Raw genomic sequence first — 8,936 nt, forward strand, 5'->3', positions numbered from 1 at the left:
TTAATTAATCTCATTATTTATTATTATTATAATTAAATATTTAATATTATTAATATAATTTATTTCTTTAATAATTCTTCAACTTTAATATATAGTTTAGTAACTATAAATACTTTGGGTGGTAGAGTGGGGTACGGTTTGTGTATGCCTGCGGGTAGGGTAGGGTACGCATATATATAATGAAAGAAGTAAGAGTTGAACCCACAACATCTGTTATGTAATGACTTATAACAAGTGAACAACCACTAAATTAGTGAGTTAATTTAATAATTTAGAGTATTAGTTTTTTATTTTTTATGTTATTAATACGTATAAAATTTAAAATAATTGAATTTTATATTTACTTTGAAAAAATTTGATATTTCTGCGGGTAGGATAAGGTAGGTAGAATTTAAAATTTTAGGATACGGGTAGGGTTAGGGTTGAGAGATTCTCAATCTACGAGTATAATATGGCAGAATTTTAATAAAATTTTCAACCCACAAATAGAATTAGGATAGAGTTTGAATCCTACCTTACCTTATTCATTGCTAGCCCTAACTGTGCTGAATGTAAGACTACAAATAACACATCACAGAATAATTATTTACAGAATTCCCAGCACACTAGGAGGTATGAACAAAGTTCAGGAATATCTTAGCAAATGCTTGTATTATGTGAACATTGGCAACAATGATTACATAAACAATTATTTCGTGTCACAATTGTACCCAACATGCCAAATCTATACCCCTCTTCACTATGCACAACTTCTCATTCAACACTTAGAACACAATTTACTGGTATTCATTCAACCCAACTCTACTTTAATAATTTATATGTCGTGTTATATCTTATATGTCTCTACTGATTAATTATTAGACAAATTTTTTGGTATAGACATGGGGAATTGTGCTGTTTGAATTTTAGAATGACAAGTATCCATTAAATGGGTCAATGGGAGAAATTCTGTGGTTGCTTCAGTCGCAGGAATACTAGCATCAGTAGTTGTCAGCAGTAGGGGTGTTTATGGCCTTGTTCGAAAATTTGATCCGACTCCGAACACTTTAAAAATTAATTTGGTGTGATTTTTTTGAATTTAGGGACGGGTAAGAGTCTCAAAAATAGATCCGATCATTATTTTAGATCGGGTTCGACCCATAGCTCGAGTCACCCGAACTCAGCCTGGTGACTCGGTCATCATACACAATTAATATTTTGTATTATTAGTGATAGATGATGATTATTATTATGTGAAATTTAAATATTATAAACCTTAATATTTGTGTTATTAGTCATTATAAGACTATAAGTTAATGTTTTATGTTTAAAATGTATAAGATTTTAGACTAATGCATAATATTGTGTTATTTGTATTGATTTAAATATTTAATGTTATTAGACAATATTAATATTGATTATGGTTATGCTTTAATTTTAGAGAATGATTGGTTTTTGTTATATTTTTTTAAGTGAATTTTAATTATCATGTCAAATAATGGTTTGAGTCTTGAAAATTTGGATATTTTTATCCGGTTAATCTAATGTTAATGGTCTAATTTTTACTCAATTTTTATCCGATATAATCGTGACCTAGAAGTGTATACATTTCATCGGGTCTATGATCAGATTTGGATCTAATAAATAAGTCCAATATATATTTCGAGTCGAGTCTGGATCACATCAAACCCGGTTTCACCCGATCTATGTGCACCTTAGGGGCCTATGCCCTCATGCACCATAACTTTGGTCCTTCTATGGCTGGACCTTGTTTGAATTTCATTCAATGATCAATAATATTCAATACAAATACACAATATTGTGTATTCTCATGGATTATGTATTATGATGAGTATTTTATGGGCCTATAAAAAAGAACAATTTAAAACAACTTGAATAATATCTCTTAGACCTTTTGTAAGATAAAAATGGCTAGAATAATAATTTTTTTAATAAGAAAACAACCTCAATCCTGACAAAAGGATAAGAAAAAATCAACACCTCAAAGCCCCAAAACAGAAAGATCTCCCACTTTGCCTTGTCTTGGATTGATGGATTCCCAGAGCCGGAAACAAACTACCTAATAATCTAGCTCAACTGAAAATTCAACAGTAATTAAATCACATTTGATCAAGCAAGTGCCCATTACAAATTGTAGAGATTATTACTTTAGAGAAAAACATTGTCATCAACAACTATGAAACTCAGAAAATTAGATGAATTGTTTCAAGCACAGCGCACATCTATATCATTATAAATATAGAATGGAACAGCCACCATGGGAATTAACTACTGTGCTCACCCGAAGCCACGTCACGGACCGATTGTAGTTTTCTTTGTCGACGGCGAAAGACGCAAGAACAAGACTTCAACAACAAACTCTCTGTTTCAAGTCGATCAAGCAGGTCACATCAGATTCACGCTGTGGGTCACCGGGTCTTAGATGATGGCGCATTTTCTGGATCTCCTCTTCGTCATCCTCGGCGCGGTCACGGGGTCAAAGAAGAACGCGCCTCCTCTGGTCCTTCTCCTGCGCGTTAAAGAAGATGGCGTGTCTTTGTGGAACTTCTCTCACGGCTGACGGCGATGCGAAGCGGGCCACACGAGGAGGAAACGAGCGTGACGAGCTGCGGTCTTCTCTCCTTCGCAGAACAGTAGCGGCAGCCATGGAGAATGAAGGAGACTAGTTTTTTTTTTCATATTCAACCGGATCGGATAGCGGGTTCGGTCAGTTCGGGCTTGCTTTTGGGGCCTGAACCTGTCCAAAAAGATAAAACCAATGACTGAGAATAATAAGGGCTCAATCATTGAATGGTGGATCACATATTTTCTTTTCGGGTCGGGTTGGTTTTTCCAGGCTTTCAAAAGCCCAAAAACAACAAAAAATTTACTACTTACTCATGCCAATAATCCTAACTCACTTGCCTCTCACTTCTAAACCACCTGACCAACCTACCAAGCTTTCCGCTGCACCACAAGCTGTCAAGGCAGCCTTTGTCTCCTCCATAGGACACTTGTCGCTTACAACTTCCAGCAAAAATCTACGCATATAGATATTAAGTATCAACCTATATGGAAGACTTTGCTCAATTATTATTGTTTGTTTGGGGTAGGATCTGATTGATGTTTTTTTTTTGGTCGAATGGATCTGATTGATGTTGAAGCAAGAAAGTTGGTGATAGTTGGGTTGGGCCGTGGAGGTTGCACTCCAAATTCCATCATTACTTTTGGATCAAACGGATTTTGTTATGTAGATTGATACATTTTCAATAGCAAGCTAGTATTTCCTGATGGATTTTCTCAATTTCAACCTCTCTCCTTATTCGAAAACCATCTTTATAGATTCTACAGCACTTGCCATTGCAAATACCAATGCACCTGGTATGTAATATTATAGGAAGGTGTTCCCGTATGGCAACGTACGAAGACGGAATTTGGTATGGCAAGCATGTGAATCGTGCATATATAAATTAAAATATGTTAATGGTTCAGATGGAAGTGTTGGTTAATAATGTAGAATAGAGCGTGTAGAATCTATGATACAGGATCAACCGTTTGGTATGGTAATTCATTGTGGCACTCACGTGATTTGGCTGGATTCCAGAGCTGGATATAATATAGGCTAGAGTTGGTGTTGCATTTGTTGGAGCCGCCTAGCTTCGTGTTGTTGGGCTCAGCTGAAATTTTTTTTTTGTAGACATATAAGCCTGATGTTGAGCTGATTAGAGAAAAAATGATGTTATCTAATTTGTTTTTTAAAATATGTAACTTGTATTTTTTTTTGTTCTAATTTTTTCTTTTGTTGCGATTAATCCTGTTTTTATGATGAAAAATAAATAATGTGGAGAGGCAAAATGTTGAGGATTGATACAACAGTAGAAAAAGAGTTGTCTGTATTGATTAACATAACTATTTTATATTAATTATGTATTTTATTTTTTGTGGTCATAAAAAAAATTATGGATATAAAAATATTTTTGTTAAATAAAATTAATTTTTAATGAATGAATGATATTTTATATATGAGATAATTGTATTAAATGAAGTGTTATTATTTCTTTGATTCAAAGTAATTGTCTATTTTTAATATACGTGTAAATTAAAAAATGAATACAAATATTTTGTTTGTATAGAAGAAAAGTGTTTTCTGTTCCAAATATTCTATTCCAAAGTCTGCTTCCTCTATGCCAATGTCCAATGACCCTTTCTGCATGGACAAATGTAGACTAATTATTTAGGGGCCATAATTCAAGTGACCAAATAATTTTTTATAATTGATGATGTATTTAGCAAGAAGTACAAATTATATTACATTCTATGATCCTTATCAAATATAAAAGTAATATTTTAATTCAAAATAAGATATTTAAAATTTAGAACCATAATACTAACATTGTAGTATCAATAATACAAAATCATAATTTAATATTTAAATAACAAAAAAAACTAAACAAAATAACATATAATTACATACACACATAACAAATACTATTAAACTCAGTAAGTGATCAAATATATAAAAAAATATATAAAAACACCATCAAATAGGACTAACAGAAAATTAAATTTATTTTATTTAATTTAACAAAAAAAAAGTAAAAGTAAAAGTTACTATTGCTTGAGTTGCAACAGTAAAAATGCTTCTTTCAGTACAAGAATGCATTAGGAATATAATAGGATTTATATTTTACTTTCTAAATCAATTCATTCTCAAAACAACACAATATATATTTGGACATTTTATTTTATCGGCTTACACTAAATTATTAATGAATTGCATCTATTATTTAACAACGAGGCTATTTTCTTTTCTTAATATGATAGCTATGTAATGTAATTGACAGGGCTATATCTATAAAAATTTCTTTTTTGTTACTAAAAGTTACAATTTGATGAGGCCACTACCCCCTTTCTCATACAGAGTCTTCTCCCATGCTTACCTGCACATAGTCAAAGTCACAGGCCAGCTTAATCCACATCGCATGGATTCTCTAAATTAATCTAATGCCAAGATTAGTGAGAATCATACCCCACAACATAACTTAGGCGTTAACCAATAAAGTAATCATACATTATCCCCATTTAAATTGCCATATATGCTGCTTGAAGCCATGTTTATAATAAAAAGCTTTTGTCGCTCACACAACAACACTACAATCTCTTATAATATCACGCAATCCATGCTTCCTACGTCACTGCACATAGCGATAGGAAATCTTTGGGTCAATTTCTGCATGAAGGAAACACAGAAAGATCCGGAATTGAGAAATATATATGGCCACAAGTTAAACTATATAAGTATTTCAGTAAAAGGTTCCACGTTCCATATATTCACGAATGCAATCTCAAACTACTTTCATACACTGCCTCTAAGATTTCTGCCTACATAACTACTGCATGCTAATCTTCCCATATTGCTCTACAACTTTTTTTAGACGCCTAAAATCTGTTGTTAACACAACTATCTTCATGCGCCTAAAGGACCAACTACACCATAAAAAAAATAAGCAACAATTTAACAACCTCAACTCGCACTGCCATAGCTGCAGCAGAACACCTCATTGTCTAAACAACTAGCTTACCATGAACATCTCACAACCGTCACAAACCACAAAAACACTCTCTACCAAACTGCATAATTTCTAGCAAAAACAAATCCCACCTATCGTATTAGGTCAACAACATTCAAATCCCATCGCCCATCCTAAATTAAATCCCAAAATCTAATTGCGTACACATTATGAATCAACAAACCTTCTATCCCCAACCCCAAAATAAACCCTTTCAGAACCCATTACTTCATTCCCCTATCCACCATCTCTATTCTACCCTTCCACACTATCATGTTTTGTTCTTACGGTTTGAACATATAAAAACTCAATTATTGTGATATGCAAATCTCCCACTTATTAAATGCATTCGACCAAATCCATCAAAAGAAACACAATTATAACCCCCATTACACAGATCAACGCAGACGTACCTTGTATAGCTTCGCATTCGTCTTCAACATCACCAAAAGTCGAGAAGATAAGATGTTCTAAAACTTTCAGATTTGACCACCTAACACGGTAACCAACCGATTCGTGCACACAAGATCAATGGAGGCTAGGCAATTTATTTGTTCACCTTTGCCTCCACTTACTGCAAGTGAAGAAGCGACGACACACTCGCTCCTTTCTTCCCACAAACAACTAACAATTTCAGCCCCACTTCCTAACACAAGTCTCCAAGCCGAAGCCCTGTTTCGCCATTCGATTTTAGCCACCGCCAATTTGTCATTCTAAGCAGGAGATTTATGACATTTCAAGTGTTTTGTCAGGATTATTTTTGTCTATTCAACATTCGCTAATAGACAAATTTTTTATTGGCTACCTATTCGTACAAGTCATACCATATGCCTCTTTTTTCCTTTACCATACGTGATAACTTTCCAATATTATAACGCGTGATCTTTTTTTTTTGTATAAGATACTGTATGGACTCATGTATTGTCCGTATATCTGTAGGCTGTACGATTTCAATAGTCGGTTGCTATAATAGGAATAATATTAATATTAATAAGGTGTTAATCCAACGTGTTAGTTAATATTAATAAGAATAATGCTAGTGATGAATTAAATTTTTTTTAACTAATTTTTTTTAACGATAATACTAAAAAAATAAAAAATAAATAGAATTTATTTTATTTAATATTTATTAATTATTACATAAAAGTAAATTTTGTTTTACTTTAAATAATATAATCTTAATTTAAATTATAAACCTAAATACAAAAATTAGTTAATTAATTTTTTTTTTACTTTTTAATTCATACAATAAAAAAGAATTAACCCTTAATATATTATATGTGTTTATATTTGTGTATGTTTTGTTTCGCATATTTTTAATAAATATTTCATCATTTAATATATATTATATATGAATATTTTAACGACTAATTTGTATGTATAAATAATATAGTTATATATCAATTTAGTCTGTATACCATCTAACTATCTCTATATGTAATGAGTTTAATTTTAATTATTGTGATAGAAATTAAATTAGTCTTACAGCTGAAAGATATAAATAAATTTTTAGTCGTTACAATATATTGTACAATAAATTTTATTAATTAATGAACCTATATAAGGAAGCCCGTAAGTACAAAAATTAATTCGTAGTCATTTTCGATATTATCATTAATAACTAGTAAGATTAATTCCATTTTATTCTTTTAGTTCACAAATGATCTATTAATAACTTCTACAACTCTTTTTTTTATTTTTGTTTGTTATTTTTTATTTATATGTATCAAATAATAGCAAAAAAATCAATTAGTCACCTATTATATTTCTTTTTTTTATTGTCACAGGTCTAACTTTAAAAATATTGCTTAATTGTTTTTAAAATATCTCACAATCTATCATAGTTAAATAACTATACACACCACATCTGTTAAGTAAATTTATAAAAAAACAAGTGGTAAACGTCTTTTTATTAATTTTTAATTACTAATTTATTTTTTTTAAATAAACATGAAAGAGACTTATTATTATTACTTTTTTTTGTCATAATTTTCTTTCGTGCTCATATAGAAATTGAATTAATTATAATTTTGTAATAATTAGTGGCCCACTCTATGTTAATTGCCAAACTTGGGTGGGCCTGAATGGCTGAATGTACCAAATCATCTTTGGGTGAGCCTGAAGTTATAAAAGCAAAAATACTATTTATTTTATTTAATAATTTAATTTTAACTATTAGACTAAAAGTCACTTTCATTTTTTTTTTAATTATGGCTGTGATAGTGAGATAAACTATAATCTCATAAAAAAATTCAAAATTTATGTTCAATGAAAAGACTATTTGAAAACAAGTTTAATTATTTTTATAACGATTATTTTTTAAGAAAGTTCTGGAATAATGGTTGAATTATCTTTTGTAACTTTAAAATTGCAAAATTCAAACCAAAATGAATTACTATATAATTATCAAGTTAAACTGCTTACGTTATACCATTTGGGTGCAATCTTTTTAGTGATGTCCTTTTTTTAGTACTAACTACTCTTTAAGTATAATTGTTAATATAAAATGAGGACTAAAATTTGAGTAAAGTTACACATTTCTAAGTTCTAACTTTATTTTTAATTGTGTTTTGAGAACATAGACATTAATTAATTAAAAGATGTAAAGAGATATTGAAGAGAGAACAATGTCTCCAAGATGGCCAGCATATATGTTGAGTGATGAAATTGTGAGAAAATTAAAGAGTGATGAGAGTGCCATTGGTGCTGCAATCTTCCATAACTTCACTGTCTCTATGCGCAACACAAATTTGACATCCTTGAAGCTCTTCACTGCCATGTAATCAGCCTCTGAGGTAGATTCTTCCATAACCAATAATGGTGTCTCCTCCATTCTTGGAACTCAGTAAAGGGGTGATGAATATTTTGTTATGAACTTGCAAACAATACTAACTAACAAACCTTATGTGATCATAATTTGTTTATAGTCTTATCTCAATTATGAAAAGCACTGTGTGGCACGTTATCTCAAAGTGATTTTATCATGGAAGTTGGGCCTTCATCATCATGCTATAGTGTTTTGTCTTCTTAGATTTTAGCGGGAGCAGTTAGGATTAGAATGAACTAATCCACATAATTAGTATGCTTAATCACCTTGACTAATTACTTAACTATCATTGATTGATTGCATAAACTATAATCAATAGTTGATCCCGTTATAAATAGAAAAATGTGTGATTCAACCACACATTCAACTTACATCCTTATTTATTTATTTTGCAAAATACAGAATATTTATCATTTTAACTAAATTTTTATTAATGTGTTAAGAAATTCATGTAGGAACATATGGAGGGAAAATCAACAATATATAGAATAGATCACATAAAAAGATAAATAAGTAGTGAAAATAGTAGAAAACTTAAAAGAAAACTATATTAACAATAA

The 8,936-nt window shown here is 30.8% G+C and overlaps 1 pseudogene; it reads right to left on the reverse strand.

The window, feature by feature from the left end:
- LOC107490849 (G2/mitotic-specific cyclin S13-7-like) overlaps positions 1–3,028 on the reverse strand; it is a 5,760-nt pseudogene extending 2,732 nt beyond the window's left edge.
- Positions 3,029–8,936: the final 5,908 nt, after the last annotated feature.

This window comes from Arachis duranensis, chromosome 5, assembly GCF_000817695.3.
Source record: "Arachis duranensis cultivar V14167 chromosome 5, aradu.V14167.gnm2.J7QH, whole genome shotgun sequence".
In the NCBI taxonomy this organism is placed as follows: Eukaryota; Viridiplantae; Streptophyta; class Magnoliopsida; order Fabales; family Fabaceae; genus Arachis; species Arachis duranensis.